Here is a 20000-nt window from a genome sequence, read left to right as displayed (position 1 = left end):
GAGAGAAGAATGAATAGACAGAGAATGTGAAAAGTAGAGAAAAGAGGTGAGAATTACAGAACTGAGCAAAGAGAGAGAGAGAAAGCGTGAAAAGCACTCAAAAAGGGGATGAGAATTACAGAACTGAGCAAATAGAGAGAGAGGGAAGAGAGAGAGAGAGAGAGAGAGAGAGAGAGAGAGAGAGAGAGAGAGAGAGAGAGAGAGAGGAAATCAAAGCGTGAAAAGTACTCAAAAAGAGATGAGGATTACAAAATTGAATAAATACAGAGACCTCAGAAATCCTGAGAGAGAGAGAGAGAGAGAGAGAGAGAGAGAGAGAGAGAGAGAGAGAGAGAGAGAGAGAGAGAGAGAGAGAGAGAGAGATGTCTGAAATAGATTTGCCATTTTAAAGTGTTACATAAAATGCATTCTCCCATCGGTAATATCCTGCACTTAATCACTCAGAAGGCGTGGCCTATAACTTTGGGATAAGTAAAAGTGACAAGTAAAAGAATTGATATGCTTGAAAACCCATTAAAATGTCTTGGAAAGATATTAACTTTTGTTAAGGATTGCGAACGACTTTCATTTTTGCACCCTGCTGTTATAAAACTTGATTTAGAAAGAGCTTCGATTTAGGATCAAACCTTTCGTCGACACTTGCCAAAAGGAATCTGGTATGAACAATGAAGAAACTGGATGAAATGAAATGACTTATGATGAAAGATTATATATAACGTTTTCGAAAACTGGTGATTCCCGTAGATTTTCGTTCAGGTTTGTAATTGAGACGTGTCTGTAAACTTCCTAAAGTATCGTAGGCAAATGAAAGCACTTTTTTATTTAAGAGAGAGAGAGAGAGAGAGAGAGGAATATACAGTCTCTTCTGACAGGCTGATAATGGAATATAAAATCCTACAGAGAGAGAGAGAGAGAGAGAGAGAGAGAATATATACAGCCCTTTCTGACAGGCTGATGATGGAATATAAAATCCTACAGAGAGAGAGAGAGAGAGAGAGAGAGAGAGAGAGAGAGAGAGAGAGAGAGAGAGAGAGAGAGAGAGAAATATGCAGCCCTTTCTGACAGGCTGATGATGGAATATAAAATCCTACACACACACACAGAATATACAGCCCTTTCTGACAGGCTGATGATGGAACAGACACACACACACACACAGAGAGAGAGAGAGAGAGAGAGAGAGAGAGAGAGAGAGAGAGAGAGAGAGAGAGAGGCCAGGGGATTGAGTTAAGCTCTTGCATACTGATTGCGTGTCCGCAGGTGCAAGTTGGAAGGCCTGTTATTTGCCACAAGGGCTCGGCCCGAGAACTGTATATAGCCTTGGGTAGAACGGAGCCTAGCCAGAATGATGAAGTCATTGTAGCGAGGAATGTCCAGGAGATCGGAAAGAAGGCATGAGAGATGATATTGAGGGGGAAAAAGGTATGACAGAATGAAAGGGGCCATTTGCCTAAGGGGTAGCAGAGCGAGAATGGCAGTTTTGGGGGACTGATATGTTATCTGAGAGATTGGTTGTGGATGGATGAGGTATTTAATACGAAAATATTGTCATATAGTTCCTAGTAGATTGTTAAGAATAACAGAATGGTGATAATACCATAACGCTTAACGGAATAATAGTAATACCATTACACTTACCAGAATGGTGATAATACCATTAGACATAATAGATTGAAGATAATATTATTATACGAGCAAGTAAAAGAAAACTGATGTCAATTTTCCTACTCAGATTACTGATAAAAATCATGAGAGGAGGATGAACTCAGCATAGAAATATATATATATATATATATAATATATATATATATATATATATATATATATATATATATATATATATATATATATATCTATATATTCAAAACTTAAAATAAATTCGTGTACGACTGAAGAAACTTATGCATCTATTAACAGACACAGACATCTCCTAAACGACAAAACTGAACACAAACGAAGAATATAAATAATTAAATCAAGACGAAACAAACTCTTAAAAAAAAACATTTCCGAACGCACAAACACACAAACAAACACGAAGGAAACGAGTCCGAATAAAAACGAGGAAATACATTCACTGGCACAAAAAAAAACACACAAACACACACACACTTACGAGTCAGGCTCGTCGTAAATGCTCCTAAAATATTCAGAGAGGTCGTAAGTCATACCAATTACTCTTTCGTATCTAAGTCAGTGGAATCATTCCTCGGTATGTAATGGGAACTTCAAATTGACTTCCAGATAAGTAATTTATTTGTAATTGATTTTTTTTTTGTGTAATTAAGTTTTTTTTTCTCTTATTTCCTTCGTCAGCTGCGTTTGCATAATCATTCTACATTCCGGAAGAGGTTTTGGAATTGATTTGAGAGAGAGAGAGAGAGAGAGAGAGAGAGAGAGAGAGAGAGAGAGAGAGAGAGAGAGGCAGGTATATATACAGCCTCTTCTGAGTCTGATGAGGAATGCAATAAAAGCCCAAGAGAGAGAGAGAGAGAGAGAGAGAGAGAGAGAGAGAGAGAGAGAGAGAGAGACTGGAAGAGAGAGAGAGAGAGAGAGAGAGAGAATTCACTGGAAACTATATCTATGATTTTACTTTATCAGGAAGGAGGAACACTGTCGACAAAGTGGGTTGAGCATAATTGCAGAGAGAGAGAGAGAGAGAGAGAGAGAGAAAGTTGATAAATGGCCAAAAACCTAATTCACCTTGGTAGAAAACGGATCACATCTTGAATAGAAAAGTAAACAAAAAGGAACACACTTCAGCAGATAAGTAGCCAGCATACACAGGATTTCACATCTCGGACAGAAAAGTAAACAAAAAGGACAACACTTCAGCAGATAAGGAACCAGCATACACAGGATTGCACATCTCGAACAGAAAAGTAAACAAAACAGGAATGCACTTCAGCAGATATGTAGCCAGCATACACAAGATTTCACATCTTGAACAGAAAAGTAAACAAAAAGGAATACTCTTCAGCAGATAAGTAGCCAGCTTAACGGGATTTCACATCTCGAACAGAGAAGTAAACAAAACACGAATGCACTTCAGCAGATATGTAGCCAGCATACACAAGATTTCACATCTCGAACAGAAACGTAAACAAAAAACGAACATCTTCAGCAGATAAAGAGCCAGCATGCCCAGGATTTCACATCTCGAACAGAAAAGTAAACAAAGAGGAACACTCTTCAGCAGATACGTAGCCAGCATACACAGGATTTCACATCTCGAACAGAAAAATAAACAAAAAACGAACACTCTTCAGCAGATACGTAGCCAGCATACACAGGATTTCTTTGGGAAACAAATAACCCAGCAAGGGCAACAGACATTAACGATATCCCCAGGTCACATAATCCTGTTTGGGAATTTGGCTTTTCCTAGTCTTGGCTCTTCTGCTACTTACTTTTTTCCTTTTTTTTAAATCTTTCGTTCAGGTGACGTTGCTTGCATGCTTGTTTGCTGGTGTCATTTCTAATGCTGTCAACAAACGAGTTTTTCTCTCCCTCACTAACGCACACATACAGGAGCACACGTACACGCACAAACATGCTAATGTATACATACACCTTTTGTGTTAACATTTATTGCTGTAGTCTTTTCATGTACACTTGTGTATGTGTACTGTGCATGTCTCTCTCTCTCTCTCTCTCTCTCTCTCTCTCTCTCTCTCTCTCTCTCTCTCTCTCTCTCTCTCTCTCTCGTACACACACATACATAAATATGCTTGTGTTACACACCCAATATGTTAACTTTCATTCTTGTAGTCCTCTGTGTACACAAGAATATTTTCAACGCTCTCTCTCTCTCTCTCTCTCTCTCTCTCTCTCTCTCTCTCTCTCTCTCTCTCTCTCTCTCTCTCAAACACACACAAGAATACACAAATATGCTAATGTACACACCATTTATGTTAACTTTTATTCCTGCAGTTTTCTGTGTACACATGCATATTTACAACTCTCTCTCTCTCTCTCTCTCTCTCTCTCTCTCTCTCTCTCTCTCTCTCTCTCTCTCTCTCTCTCTCACACACATACACACATACAAATATGCTAATGTACACACCCTTCATGTTAACATTTATCCCTGTGGTCATGCGTGTAGCTACGCAAATACACATATTTATGTGTATGCAGATATTAGTGTATCAATATATAAACATACCCACGTTTTCATCCACTCAAACCAATACGAGTTTATGCATCAATTCACATCAATAAACACCCATATTTAGCATCAGTTCAACCACCTGCCATTCCTTTACTCTCAACCATCTATCGGTCCAGCCATTAAACGCTCTTCCATCTGGGGATTATCCTCGACAATCGCCCAGGGGCGAGACCCACCTCATTAGCTATTCAAATCTGATGCAGCGGGGGGGTGGGGGTTGGGGGAGGAGAATGCAGACTACTACCACCCATTACGATAAGGCGAGTCTTACTTGCTCCGTGGAGCTGATAAGCATCTCTCTCTCTCTCTCTCTCTCTCTCTCTCTCTCTCTCTCTCTCTCTCTCTCTCTCTCCGGAGGCCATTAGATCCTTCATGAACGCAGCCCTGGTCTTGATTTTGCTTTCTGAACGCGGCCTGGGTCTGATTTGGCTTCGTGAATGCAGCCAGGGTGTGTTTACTTCGTGAACGCTGCTAGAACGCGGCCGAGGTCTTAGTTTTACTTCCTGAACGCAGCCAAGGTCTCAATTTTACTTCTTGAACGCAGCCAAGGTCTCAGTTTACTTCTTGAAAGTAGCCAAGGTCTCAGTTTTACTTCATGAACGTAGCCAAGGTCTCAGTTTTACTTCTTGAACGCGGCCAACGTCTTGATTTTGCTTCTTGAACGCAGCCAAGGTCTTGATTTCAACTTCGTGAACGTAGCCTGTGTGTACTTACTTCATGAACGCAACCAGGCCCTTGATTTACTTCGTGAACGCAGCCAGATCGAAGCCAACATCTTGATTTTATTTCTTGAACGCGCCCAAGGTCTTGATTTTCCTTCCTGAACTCGGCCAAGGTCCTGCCTTTGCTTCGTGAACGCAGCCAGGGTGTGCTCACTTCATGAACGCAGCCAGAACGAAGCCAAGATCTGATTCTAGGTCGTGAACGCAGCCAAGGTCTGATTTAGCTTCATGAACGCAGCCAAAGTCTTATTTTAACTTCATGAACGCAACCAGGGTAATGCTTACTTCTGAAACGCAGCCAGGGTTTGTTCATTTCATGAACGTAACCATTTTCCGCTCACCTCTTGAATTAAACAGGTTTGTTTACTTCATGAACGCAACCAAAGGCCTGTTACCTCCTTTACAGAGACCGGGAGCTACTTCCTTTATGAACGCAGCCAACTATATCAGCACTGTTTCAAGTAGGCAACTATCATAGGAAATAACAGTTACTAACAACAGAAATAACAATGAAAAACAACAACAAAACACTCTCAAGACGACACCGAAAGGAAGCCTGAGAGGAAAAGATAAAAGGAAAAAAAGATAATGATGGGAAATGAATGGGAAAAAAAAAGACTAAAAAACAGATCGTTCTTTTCCTTGGGAAATATTTCTGTTTTTTCCGTGTGTTTTTCTCTGAATTGTAATCATAAGAAGAAGGAAGTGTAATGTATTATATTATATTTGGCTATGGATGGTATTGTAAGGGACACAGTCTCTCTCTCTCTCTCTCTCTCTCTCTCTCTCTCTCTCTCTCTCTCTCTCTCTCTCTCTCTCTCTCTTGCTGTATGGCACAAATGGACATATCATTCTGATATACTGTATGTATATATATATATATATATATATATATATATATATATATATATATATATATGTATATATATATGTGTGTGTGTGTGTGTGTATTTTGTGTCTGTGTATATACATGTATATACATACATATACATGCATAAATATATGTATATGAAATGTGTATTTATAAATGCATACACGTATGCATTGTAGTGCCCACGCTAACCTCTTAAACCTACCAGAAATGCATATACATTTAGTAAAGGTGACCAGCCGATTCTATGCATACACATATACATAAAGTCCGCATAATATACTCCAGTGCCCTAGCAATCGACCAGAGAGAGAGAGAGAGAGAGAGAGAGAGAGAGAGAGAGAGAGAGAGAGAGAGAGATCACGTCCACGCCTCAAGAGAGGAGGGAGAGAGAGGAAGAGAGAGAGACAGAGACCAGTTCTGCAAATGCAGAGGAATATGCAAATTGCAGGTGTTTAGTCCCAAGTACACGGTGCCTTCTGCAGTCACTCGAGGCCGTTCCTTAAGGCACGAGGCGGCTGGCTAGTTATTGTCGTGGGGGAAGGCTGCATTACTGTTGGGGGGTTGGTAGGTATTGGAAGGGGGAGGATATAGTAGTAGGTTTTATGAGGAAAAGGTTGGGTATTCTGTACGTGAGGTGGACGAGTTATCAGTGAATGGATGGGGTGTAAGTTTCTTATTTCTAAGGATATGTGATCTTGTATAGAAGGCTGCATTACTGTATGGGGTTGGCAGGCATTGGATGGGTGATATAGTAGTAGGTTTTGTGTAGAGGGAAATGATAGGTGTTCTAGACATGGAGTGGACGAGTTATAAAATGAATGGAAGGGGTATAAATATCCTATTTCTAAGATATGAAGTGAATGGAAGGGGGATAAATACCCTATTTCTAAGGATATTATCCTGCGTATAGTAAATGCACTAAGGACATATGTATCCTACTTGAAGGATAAAAGAGCATAAGGATACTGAGGAATCATATCCTACTACTAAGGAGGACACCATTCCAAATCAGTTCCAGGGGTCCATTGTTCCTCACACCGCAGTGCATTGCTACCCTAAAACAATTCGCTTCCATTATACTAATTTATCTATATTTTTATCTGTTTATCTATTGATTTATTAATTTATCTTTTTCTTTTCTAATAATTGATCTCTTTCTGTATTTTCTTGTCTTCTGTAACATCTTCCAAAAGAACACTGTAATATTCTTTGGAAGCTTGAATTTCAAGCCAATGGCCCCTGTGGTGGGCTTGTTCCATATGGATAGGGGTCTAACTTCTGAATAATAATAATAATAATAATAATAATAATAATAATAATAATAATAATAATAATAATAATAATAATAATAATAATAATAATAATACTTTCTTCATTCTACTTCAGATTTGCAGTGGATATTATTGTCCACTGTATAAATTTATAATAATAATAATAATAATAATAATAATAATAATAATAATAATAATAATAATAACAAATCTTTATTCCACTTTAAACTTACAGTGGGCATTATTGTCTACTAATAATAATAATAATAATAATAATAATAATAATAATAATAATAATAATAATAATAATAATAATTATAGCCTACTTTCTTTATTCTGCTTCAAATTTGCAGTGGATATTATTGTCCAATGTATAAATCTATAATAATAATAATAATAATAATAATAATAATAATAATAATAATAATAATAATAATAACTACTTTATTCCTCTTCAAACTTACAATGGATATTACTGTCCATTCTACGATCTTACATCCTCACTAAGTGCTTTACAAAACCTTATTAACTGAAGTATCGTCACAAAACCGATGGTCATCGCCCCTAACCGCCGAAACTCCATCGCATTCCTTTGAACCTGATATAGAGCGTCTTGGGAAAGGAGACCTATATATACTGTATATATTTAGGGTATTCTAGTATGGCCCAAGGTGGGACCAGATTTGACCGTAATATGCCCGGCGTAGCGATGGGCATCTTCGGTAAAAGGTTATCAGACCGCTGGATCGTCTCGGGGAGAGAGAGAGAGAGAGAGAGAGAGAGAGAGAGAGAGAGAGAGAGAGAGAGAGAGAGAGAGAGAGAAAGAGCATGTTCCCAAACTTGAACTAAAAAGTATATGTTTCGATGCTGGCGTCAAAATTCCAATGGTCATCAACTGCCAAAGTAAGTAGTGACCCAGAGAGAGAGAGAGAGAGAGAGTTCCAAACTGGAAGAGACATCAAAAGAGTCGCCGACTACCAAAAGAGAGAGACTGTAAGAGAGAGAGAGAGAGAGAGAGAATGTTCCAGACTTGAACTGAACAAGTACATCTGTTTCCATAACTGGCGTCAAAACTCATGTGGTCGCCGACTGCCCAAAACAGATTGTAACTTGAGAGAGAGAGAGAGAGAGAGAGAGAGAGAGAGAGATAAGGTCACTTCATGGTAATCCCCCATCACTCAAAGCACCCGCCAGGGTACATTTTTTCCCCATGGACCCCAAGAATGCGTTATAATCGCCAAGACCTTAAAATCTTCCAAATTACTTCGTGCTATTTTTCCTATTCCTTCGTTTTGTCTCTAATTGGAAGCTGAATCAAGTGACAAATGACCTTGATAATGCTGTCATTACTTTTCGTTCGGCTTCGTTGTCATTTCTCGTTCATTTCTTTTATTTCTAGTCTATTTTTAGTCATTTCTCGTTTTTTGTCATTTCTCTTCTATTTCTGTGTCATTTCTATTCTATTTTTTGTCATTTCTCCTCTTTCTTTGTCATTTCTTGTCATTTTTGCAAATATAGAGACTTGTAATAATAATGATAATAATAATATTAATAAATATTATTATTATTATTATTATTATTATTATTATTATTATTTCTTTAGAATAACTCGCAAATCAGATAAAAAAACAGAATAACTTACAAACAAAATAAAAAAAAAATCTTACGAATGACGCAAAACGTATAACAATAACCCATTTTTTAAACCTCACATTAAAAAAATAAAAAAAAAACAATGACTAATCCGCGAATAACAATGATTTTTCACCTTGCAATGTCTCACAGGTGTCAGACAGTATTTTAGACGGTGTAGGCAGCATTACCGTTATTATATGTATATGAGCTTTGATGGCGAGTGCTACACTGCACTGGAACACGGCGCTGCTTGTCGTGTCTCCCATACTTTCCCGATCATCCACCTACCCCGCCCACTCCCGGAACGGACAAACAGATTTCCAGGAGGATGGTGGATGTGTCATGTCTCCCCTACCTACCCCGCCCAGTCCCGGGGCGGACAAACAGATTTGCTGGAGGAGGGTGGATTCATGTCTCCCCTATCTCCCCTGCCATCCCAGTCCCCTACCTACCCAGGGCAGATAAACAGGTTCGCAGGAAGAGGGTGGATGTGTCATGTCTCCCCTACCCTCCCGATTCCCTATCTACCCCGCCGCTACCCTGGGCGGACAAACAGGTTTGCAGGAGGAGGGTGGATGTGTTATGTCTCCTTTTCCCTCCCGATCCCCTACCTACCCCGCCCACTCCCGGGGCGGACAAACAGATTTGCAGGAGGAGGGTGGATGTGTCATGTCTCCCCCTACCCTCCCAATTCCCTGCCTACCCCGCCCCCACCCGGGGCGGACAAACAAAAAGACCCACTCGGCTTTTATTATTATAGAAAGATTACATGACAGTAAACGCAGGCTCCAGGGAAAGAAACCTTTACCTGTTAAACGAATGATTCCTTTTAAGGAAATTGTAGTTTACTGAATTTTTATCCTTTTTTTTTTACATTTGCTTTCGTTTTCTCTTGTGATGTCTGGCTCAAATGCAGGAGTGATAATAATAATAATAATAATAATAATAATAATAATAATAATAATAATAATAATAATAATAATAATAATAATAATAACACTTGAAATTGTAATTTTTGGGGGTTTCATTTTTTTTTTTACTTGTGCAATTATTTTCTTTTATTTTCGCTGGGTAATGTCTGGTTCAAAAGTAGAATAATAATAATAATAATAATAATAATAATAATAATATTATTATTATTATTAATAATATAATATTATTATTATTATTATTATTATTATTATTATTATTATTATTATTATTATTATTATCATCATCAATACATCAGATTACTTGCACTCAAACTTCCACGAAACGCAATCACTCACAGCCAAAATGAAAAATAAACAACAAAAGTAATTCAAACCTTAATAATTTTATTATTACCATTTTTTTATATAATCCGAAAGCGATCAATTAAAAATGATTCTCGAAGCTCTCGGCATTTGGAGCATGACTGGGCGTGATGGAATTCCTCGCTTTTGTTCTGTACAGGGTAAATGAACGGCTGTTCCCAATTAGAATATATTGCGTCATGTTTCTCTCTCTCTCTCTCTCTCTCTCTCTCTCTCTCTCTCCTTTTTGCTTTATTTTTGTTTGCTCTCTCTCTCTCTCTCTTTTTGCTTTATTTTGTCATATAAATCGATGTAAAAATGTATGTCATATAAATGGGTGCGAAGATTTTCAGGTCGTGAATTCTCTCTCTCTCTCTTTCTCTCTCTCTCTCTCTCTCTCTCTCTCTCTCTCTCTCTCTCCTTTTGGATTTATTTTGTTATATAACATGGATGTAAAAACGGTTGTCAATTTTCATGTCGTAAATTCTCTCTCTCTCTCTCTCTCTCTCTCTCTCTCTCTCTCTCTCTCTCTCTCTCTCTCTCTCTCTCATTCCTTTTGGCTTTATTGTCATATTAATGGACGTAAAAATTGTTGTCAATTTTCATGTCGTAAATTCTCTCTCTCTCTCTCTCTCTCTCTCTCTCTCTCTCTCTCTCTCTCTCTCTCTCTCTCTCTCTCTCTCTCTCAAGGTTACAGAACTTGAAACTACTGAATACAAAACCAAAGGTGTCATGACTTCATGGCCTGTGATCCGTAACTGCTTCATAATCTTCAAATCACAGCAATCGTAATATCATTGGTATTGTAAAATGAAATATTTTATGTAAATTATATTCACTCAATGCCTAAATTTAATACGGTTGTAATTTATATTTTTTTTATTTTCCTCAGATCTGGCTGGAGGGAACTGCGAACTGCACTCCAAAGTGAGGTAAGGAAAGGTGTCAGTGGTATTTATCTTATTATTATTAATATTCATTTTTAGTTTTCTGAAAAGAAAACTATTGTGACGGCTTTGTCTGTCCGTCAGCACTTTTTCTGTCCGCCCTCAGATCTTAAAAACTACCGAGGCTAGAGGGCTGCAAATTGGTATGTTAACCATCTACCTTCCAATCGTCAAACTTACCAAATTGCAGCCCTCTGGCCTTAGTTGTTTTTATTTTATTCAAGGTTAAAGTTAGCCATAATCGTACGTTTGGCAACGATATACGACGGGCCACCACCGGGCCGTAGTTTAAAGATTTATGGGCCGCTGCTCATACAGCATTATATCGAGACCACCGAAAGATAGATCAATTTTCTGTGGCCTTGATTAAGGCTGTACAGAAAACTCGATTGCGCTGAAGAAACTTCGGCGCATTTGTTACTTATTATTATTATTATTATTATTATTATTATTATTATTATTATTTTATTATTCTTTTAATAATAATTATCAATATTCAATATTCATTTGAAAATAATAATGTACAAAAATTAAGGCGTTCCTTCCATTACTTTGTATTACCACTGTCTATTTATATCTTAACACTAATATATTTCAAACAACAAATAATATATTCAATAATCAAGTGCCCCACCCCGCCCCCGCCCACCTCTTGCCCCAAAGTCGAGGCCGAGGCGACGTCGCCAAGGGCACCTCAGATATATTTTCCCCCTCGGGACACGAAAGGGCAACAGCGATTGGGTTATCAATGTCACTTCTGCAAATGGCGTCCCGGGATAATGCTGGGCGGATGCACAAGGGTTGTTTTTCGTATGTCAGTGTTATGATGGATCGTTCTCTCTGAATTTTTTTGACTTTTTACTTGATTTCTTGTGTTATGATGGATCGTTCTCTCTGAATTTTTTTGACTTTTTACTTGATTTATTGTTGTTTTGATGGATCGTTCTCTCTGGATTTTTTTTACTTCTTACTTGATTTCTTGTGTTTTGATGGATCGTTCTCTCTGAATTTTTTTGACTTTTTACTTGATTTCTTGTGTTATGATGGATCGTTCTCTCTGGATTTTTTTGACTTTTTACTTGATTTTTGTTTTGATGGATCGTTCTGTCCGGATATTTTTGAATTTTTACTTCGTTTCTTTTAGTTTTCTGTAAAAGAAAACTATTGTGCCGGCTTTGTCTGTCCATCCGCACTTTTTTCTGTCCGCCCTCAGATCTTAAAAACAACTGAGGCTAGAGGGCTGCAAATTGGTATGTTGATCATCCACCCTCCAATCATCTAAAATACCAAATTGCAGCCCTCTAGCCTTAGTAGTTTTTATTTTATTTAATGTTAAAGTTAGCATAATCGTGTTTCTGGCAACGAAATAGGATAAGCTACCACCGCGCCGTGGTTAAAGTCTCATGGGCCGCGGCTCATACAGCATTATACCGAGACCACCGAAAGATAAATCTATTTTCGGTGGCCATGATTATGCACTGTAGCGGCTGTACTGAAAACTCGACTGCGCCGAAAAAGTTTCGCGCATTTTTTACTCGTTTAATCTTTTTGGGATCTGCGGTTTTGGCTTCAAGTGGTATTTACGAGGTGGTGATAGATTCGATGTTTTTGAGTTTTCGGTTTTTAAGTTTATTTTGTATTTTTATAGTGACGTCATTATAGTCATCGCCGTTACATCATAAACTTTTTTTTTTTGGAAAAAGCAAATTTTAACATTTTCGTCTTTATAGTCTGCAATATTTTATCTCTTTCAAGGTCATGCATTGTAATATTCATTATCTTTGCATCATAATTCTATGAACAACGCCCTACTCTGAAAATATTCCAGTTCATAATCCGCAATATTTAACTTTTTCCAAAATCATGCACCATACTATATAATACAAATTCCCATTCCAGTTCTATAAATCACTTCTGATACTCTTACCTGAAAAGTAACAGACATAATCAACAAGAACGTTTGGCGTAAACGTTTCGGAACGTTCGCTCTCTTTGAGGTCGCATGAACGCACCCCTCGTGACGTAGGTGGGATCCCGTATGGCAGTTGACTGAATCTCATGTGGGACGCGAGAAAATAATAAGGAATGAGGAAAGGGAGGGAGACGGAGACTCGGGGTTTAAAGGGCAGCTGGACGAGGTGGATAAGGAAGAGACAGAGGGACAGAGGGACAGAGAAACAGACAGAGAAGGACGGAGATAAAGACAGGAAGCGGTGGAACAAAAATGCGGGAGCATGGAAACGAGAGACGAATGCGGAAGATAAAGACTTTGGGATGGAAGGTGAAACTGAAGTAGGTGGAGAGAGAGAGAGAGAGAGAGAGAGAGAGAGAGAGAGAGAGAGAGAGAGAGAGAGAGAGAAATTTGAAAACAATTTTTACACCCATATGGAGTAAGGAAGAGAGAGAGAGAGAGAGAGAGAGAGAGAGAGAGAGAGAGAGAGAGAGAGAGAGAGAGAGAGAGTATAACAAGAGTAAGGAAGAGAGAGAGAGAGAGAGAGAGAGAGAGAGAGAGAGAGAGAGAGAGAGAGAGAGAGGGGCTGATGATGAGACCTCCATCAAAACAATAGTCAGAGTGAGAGAGAGAGAGAGAGAGAGAGAGAGAGAGAGAGAGAGAGAGAGAGAGAGAGAGAGAGAGAGAGAGAGAGAGAGAGAGAAATTTGAAAACAATTTTTACACCCATATGCGTATAACAAGAGTAAGGAAGAGAGAGAGAGAGAGAGAGAGAGAGAGAGAGAGAGAGAGAGAGAGAGAGAGAGAGAGGTTGATGATGAGACCTCCATCAAAACAATAGTCACGAGGGGCCCTACCTTTCAGAAACAGTAGCCGAGAGAGAGAGAGAGAGAGAGAGAGAGAGAGAGAGAGAGAGAGAGAGAGAGAGAGAGAGAAGTGGCGCCGTGCACAATAGGCGGAAGAATGTCATCATGCAAGAAAGGGAGATGGGGGGCGGGCGATGGTTTGGAGGGGGAAAGGAGGGAGGGAGGAAGGGAGAATGAGGAAGGACGGAGGGGAGGGGGGAGGGGAGGGGGAGGAGAGACGGGAGATCCTTCGCTCTATTGTGAGTGGGTGTGATCCTTCGCACATCGATGGGGGTCCTGGATCCTTCGGTCGGTTCAAACTGTATAACTCGTTCGTGACTGGACCTCTCTCTCTCTCTCTCTCTCTCTCTCTCTCTCTCTCTCTCTCTCTCTCTCTCTCTTTCTTCATTATTCTTTCACTCTCCCTCTTTCTCTCTACGCCTCTTCTTTCTTCTTTTTCCAGTCACCCTACTTTCCTGTTCTCTCTCTCTCTCTCTCTCTCTCTCTCTCTCTCTCTCTCTCTCTCTCTCTCTCTCTCTTCAGAATTCTTTCTCTCTCCCTCTTCTCCCTACGCCTCTTCTTTTTTCCAATCACCCTACTTTCCTGCTCTCTCTCTCTCTCTCTCTCTCTCTCTCTCTCTCTCTCTCTCTCTCTCTCTCTCTCTCTCTGTAAGGTCTGTAAGGTAAGGTCTCTCTCTCTTCAGCATTTTCTATCTCTCCCTCTCTCTCTATTACTCTTCTTTTTCCAATTCTTCTCCTTCCATGCTCTCTCTCTCTCTCTCTCTCTCTCTCTCTCTCTCTCTCTCTCTCTCTCTCTCTCTCTCTCTCCCCTCCACCTGACCTTCACCACGAGCTTTTTCTTACATTTCTTATAAAGGAAAACTGCAAAGCAATATTCCTCGGCGCAGGCAAATAACCGGGCATGCACGCAAGCACTCTAATGCACTCCCACACGCATCGGGAACTGATGATGCAATGTACCGATAGATAGATAATACATTCTCTCTCTCTCTCTCTCTCTCTCTCTCTCTCTCTCTCTCTCTCTCTCTCTCTCTCTTCCAGCATAAGGAAAACACAATGCCTCGCGCCTCCTACACAGGACTTCCATAAGGATGCTGGAAGCATCGTGCATTTACAAGCAAATTCGTTAACAGGACAGTTTTCTCACGTAATGACAGGACCTTCCAAAGGCGCAATTTCAATCCCTCCTCCTCCTCCTCCTCCTCCTCCTTCCTCGCCTCCAAACAAACCGATTATTTTCCAGGAGTCAAAAGAGCCAAATGAACGCCATTTTTAAATGTCCAGTTCCAGGCAGCCCTGGAAGGCGTGTAGTTGCAAGGGACTGGGTGAGGGTAGGGGGAAGGGGGGGGAGCCTCTGGAAACTGGAGGTCTCTGGAAGGTATTGGTGGAGGGAGAGGGGGAGGAGCGGGGGGAATCTTGTCCCCAGAAGTGAGTGGGCGGCAGTGCTTGGAACTTGTCCAGATTATCTGTGGCCCAATGGCCTCCTTTAAAAAAAAAAACCCCACGTGTCTCTAAATTATCTCCCCCTCCCCCGTGTCCACAGCCCCTTGCCCATCTGTATATGGCATCCTCCCCCCCACCTTCCCTCCTACCCCAACCCCTACCCCTACCCACCGGACGTTTTTCTAATTCCCCTGTGCAAGTTCGACCACGTTTGTTAGAGGGGGGGGGAAATTGGGGGGTTAGAAACGGGGAGCTTTAGTGGCAGATGCCTCACCTGCTTCTTGGAAAATTGTTAAATTCCCGTTAAAGACAGAGAGAGAGAGAGAGAGAGAGAGAGAGAGAGAGAGAGAGAGAGAGAGAGAGAGAGAGAGAGATGAGAAGAAGAGAGAAAATACTGAGATCAGAGAGAGAGAGAGAGAGAGAGAGAGAGAGAGAGAGAGAGAGAGAGAGAGAGAGAGAGAGAGAGGTCGTCACTGGGAGACATTTAACGAAAATGACTTCAAACTTGGAGGCTGCAGTGTTCATGCCTGACTGATTTTTATTTCTGTGAATTATGCTATTGAAGAAAGTACTGCTTTCGTTATAGTTTAAAATATATTAAAATCAACTGGAGGAAAAAGGCTTATAAAAATTATAAAACTACATTAAGTTTCTGCATTATATTCCTGGCAATATGTTACAAAATTCACCAAAATTAAATCTGGGAGGAACTGGGTTATAAAAATGATAAAGGTATATGAAGGTTTTGTGTCATATTCCTGGCATTATCTTAATCTATTGTTATCAGTATTAGAATTCAAACTGGTTTACATTTCTTCATAGGTTAGACATTACGTCACACAGCCAAACAGATGAGAGAGAGAGAGAGAGAGAGAGAGAGAGAGAGAGAGAGAGTAATTATATAATTTATTTCAATTACATGGATTTGATACAGCAACGGTCAGCGTTGCCAAAAAATATGATTTTCTTTTCAAATAATCTAGATAAAAAGTATTTACGTAAAATAGTAAATTCCAAAGAAAATCTGGGAGAGAGAGAGAGAGAGAGAGAGAGAGAGAGAGAGAGAGAGAGAGAGAGAGAGAGAGAGAGAGAGATGCGTAGGCGCACAACTTATTGCAAGGCTCATTGTTTCGTGGAAATCGGGAGTTCCCATTTCCCTCAAAGTGAGGGCACAAGGTCAGCTTTCCTTTGAGGAGGAGGAGGAGGAGGAGGAGGAGGAGGAGGAGGAGGAGGAGGAGGAGGAGGAGGAGGAGGAGGAGGAGGAGGAACCAGAAGATGATTTGTAGAGTTGATCGACAGGGTTTCAGAAATAGGAGTCAGGGAATAATAATAGTAATAATAATGATAATAATAATAAAATAAAATAATAATAATACTATTATTATTATTATTATTATTATTATTATTATTATTATTATTATTGTTGTTGTTGTTGTTGATAATCTACAGCTTTAACACAATGAATATTAGTTGCGTTATTGCTATTACAATTGATATTACTATTATTATTATTATTATTATTATTATTATTATTATTATTATTATTATTATTATTATTATTATTATTATTATTATTAGTCCATAGAGTAAAATAAGTCTACCTAATATATATATATATATATATATATATATATATATATATATATATATATATATATAAAATATATATATAAATACATATATATATATATATATATATATATATATATATAAAATATATATATAATTACATATATATATATATATATATATATATATATATGATATCTGTCAACAGGACAAAAATTGATGACATTGTTATTTTGTCTATTATCATTATTAATATCATTAATTAACTCAAATAAAAGAAACATAAACAAGAAACAAGAAAACTATTAACAGAGATTACGAGGCATTTTAGAACAAACGGACAAGTAGAAAATTCCGGAATTTGAAAAGACAAAGAAATAAGGCACGTGAAAAGGAATTCCATATCGTATGTCACTGAATTTGAGAGAGAGAGAGAGAGAGAGAGAAGGAAAATACATTGTCTCCAATTTGACCACAACTCAGCTATCTCGCCCTTGATACCCAAATACCCAAACAGCATAACTAATAACGTTTCGCAGGGGGGTATGAGAGTGGGGAATAGCCCCCTGCATACCCAGCCCGCTACCCAACCTCTCTCTCTCTCTCTCTTTCTCTCTCTCATTGAAGAGAAGAAAAACTCCCTCACCTTCCTCACGCCCACGAGTGGCCCTGTCTCTCACATGCCCCCATCCTCCTACCCTCTCCCTCCCTCCCCCCTCGACACCACATACCCATGCATACCAACACACTTCCTCCTCATGATGTCATGATGTTCGCCTAACAGTAAAGGGTTTGTGTGTTCAGTGATGTCCTCTTCCCCGTCCCCCCCCCCACGCTGGTGTGGAGAGGGGGTGGCTATTTAATAATGAGGAAATGATGAGGGATTTATGAGGGAATGATGAGGAAATAATGAGGAGGATGAGTGGTGGGATATGAGATGGAATGAGATGAGAAATGAGAAAGGTTAGATGGTGGTATGATTGAGATTTCAGTTCAATATGGAAGGAATCATGCAGGAATATATGCATATATATTTATATACTGTACATATATATATATATATATATATATATATATATATATATATATATATATATATATATATATATATATATATATATATATATATATATATTACTGTGTATATATATACACACACATATATATATTTATTTAATTATATATGTATATATACATATTATAAATATAGTATTATAAATATAGTGTATACATACATATATATATATATATATATATATATATATATATATATATATATATATATATATATATAAATCTAGGTCATGCAAGCAGTGTTATCATGAACATACCAATAACCATGAGTCATTTTTAGCCAGCAAACTCACCCTCTCTCTCCCTCTCTCTCTCTCTCTCTCTCTCTCTCTCTCTCTCTCTCTCTCTCTCTCTCTCTCTCTCTCTCTCAAGTGTATTATATAAACCAGTAATAACGCGTCACAAACGGGTACGGAACCTGATTAAAGTGTGAAATTGAGGAAATATATCAGGAGAGGATCACAGCCTTGCATGATCCCGCAATTAAAGACTTAGTTATTTCACTGAAGGTTTCTTGTTGTGGGTTTTTTGTTGCGCAATGCACCACATGGTATAGCTATTGTGTAGAACAGGTTTATCGCCTTTCGCTCCTTGATAAAAGTTACGGAAAGGTTACGGAAGCGAAGGTGAAGAAGTTTTCGTATCACGGGTTTGGTGTAAGTGCGGCTCTTAAAATATTATATATATATATATATATATATATATATATATATATATATATATATATATATATATATATATATATATATAATATATATATAATATATATATATATATATATATATATATATATATATATATATATATATATATATTATATATATATATATATATATATATATATATATATATATATATATATATATATATGTATATATATATGTAAATATATATATATATATATATATATATATATATATATATATATATATATATATATATATATATATATATAAATAATGTATATACATATATACATATATATATATATACACCATATATAAACATATATAATGCAATTATTTCCAGCAACACTGCCCTAAAAGAGGGGTACCAAATATTATTATTATTATTATTATTATTATTATTATTATTATTAATAAAGTTAACAGATCGAAACACTTGATAAAACAGTATATAATTAACCAAAAAACACACAAATAAACATAACAATATAAAGACCCTGCCCACCTCGGTTCTCAACCCCACCCCGACTCAAAAAAACCAACAAAAATACGTCATCTTGAAAGCTTTCAAATCGCACTTTTATTGTACAAGTTATTATTATTAACGGGACCTCTAAATGCTACGTAGCTGACGTAGGTCGACCCGAGTTGCCAGTTAGGGTTATTTTACGTCAGACCTCCGTTGCCAGTTAAGGTTATTTTACGTCAGACCTCAGTTGCCTGTTAGGGTTATTTTACGTCAGACCTCAGTTGCCAGTTATGGTTATTTTACTTCAGACCTCAGGTCCCAGTTAGGATTATTTTACGTCAGACCTCAGTTGCCATTTAGGGTTATTTTACGTCAGACCCCAATTGCCAATTAGGGTTATTTTACGTCAGACCTGAGTTGCCAATTAGGGTTATTTTACGACAGACCTGAGTTGCCAGTTAGAGTTATAAGCAGTAAATTCACTTTCTTAATCCAAAGAATTCGTCCCGTTGGGAAACCGGTTTATTGCTGTAAACAGATCTCAATAAACAGTCGATAAACAGCGAAGAATATTCAGCATGTTTATTCGTTCAAATTCCATCGCTGGAAAGACCTTTGACTTATAAATAAAATAAGTTAGTAATTACATTTATTATTGACATTATATTGATTCCATTAAAAGATTTTCTTTCATTAGTTAGTTTACCAAATTTCCAATTCATTATGTACTACATGCAGCCACAATAATTGCCAATGATGTTATATCTAATAAGCAAATGTACATTTTAAACGAACCTTTCAAAGCAATTTTACAGACAATGGAATAATAAAAATCTAGGAAGAGGGGAAAACACAGAATAATTCGCGAACAAGTAAAGACGTAATAAAGAGGAATCAGTAAGCAGATAATTGTATGCATACAAATATATATTATATATATATATATACATATATATATACACATATATATACATGTGTATATACAGTATATACAAACATATATAGCAATGCAGAATTCACTACACTGAAAAGATAAAACCAAATTACGTT

General features: G+C 37.9%; 1 protein-coding gene across 2 annotated transcripts in view; it reads left to right on the top strand.

Moving 5' to 3' along the window:
- LOC136830639 (zinc finger CCCH domain-containing protein 13-like) overlaps window positions 1-20000 on the top strand; it is a 245317-nt gene that overhangs the window by 199671 nt on the left and 25646 nt on the right. For both annotated transcript variants that reach the window (XM_067090221.1, XM_067090220.1), the window contains exon 3: window positions 10840-10879. The gene's annotated coding sequence lies outside the window, so the exon portion shown is untranslated. The remainder of the gene's footprint in view (window positions 1-10839; window positions 10880-20000) is intronic.

This window comes from Macrobrachium rosenbergii, chromosome 47, assembly GCF_040412425.1.
Source record: "Macrobrachium rosenbergii isolate ZJJX-2024 chromosome 47, ASM4041242v1, whole genome shotgun sequence".
In the NCBI taxonomy this organism is placed as follows: domain Eukaryota; kingdom Metazoa; phylum Arthropoda; class Malacostraca; order Decapoda; family Palaemonidae; genus Macrobrachium; species Macrobrachium rosenbergii.
This window is presented reverse-complemented; position numbering and strand designations above follow the sequence as displayed.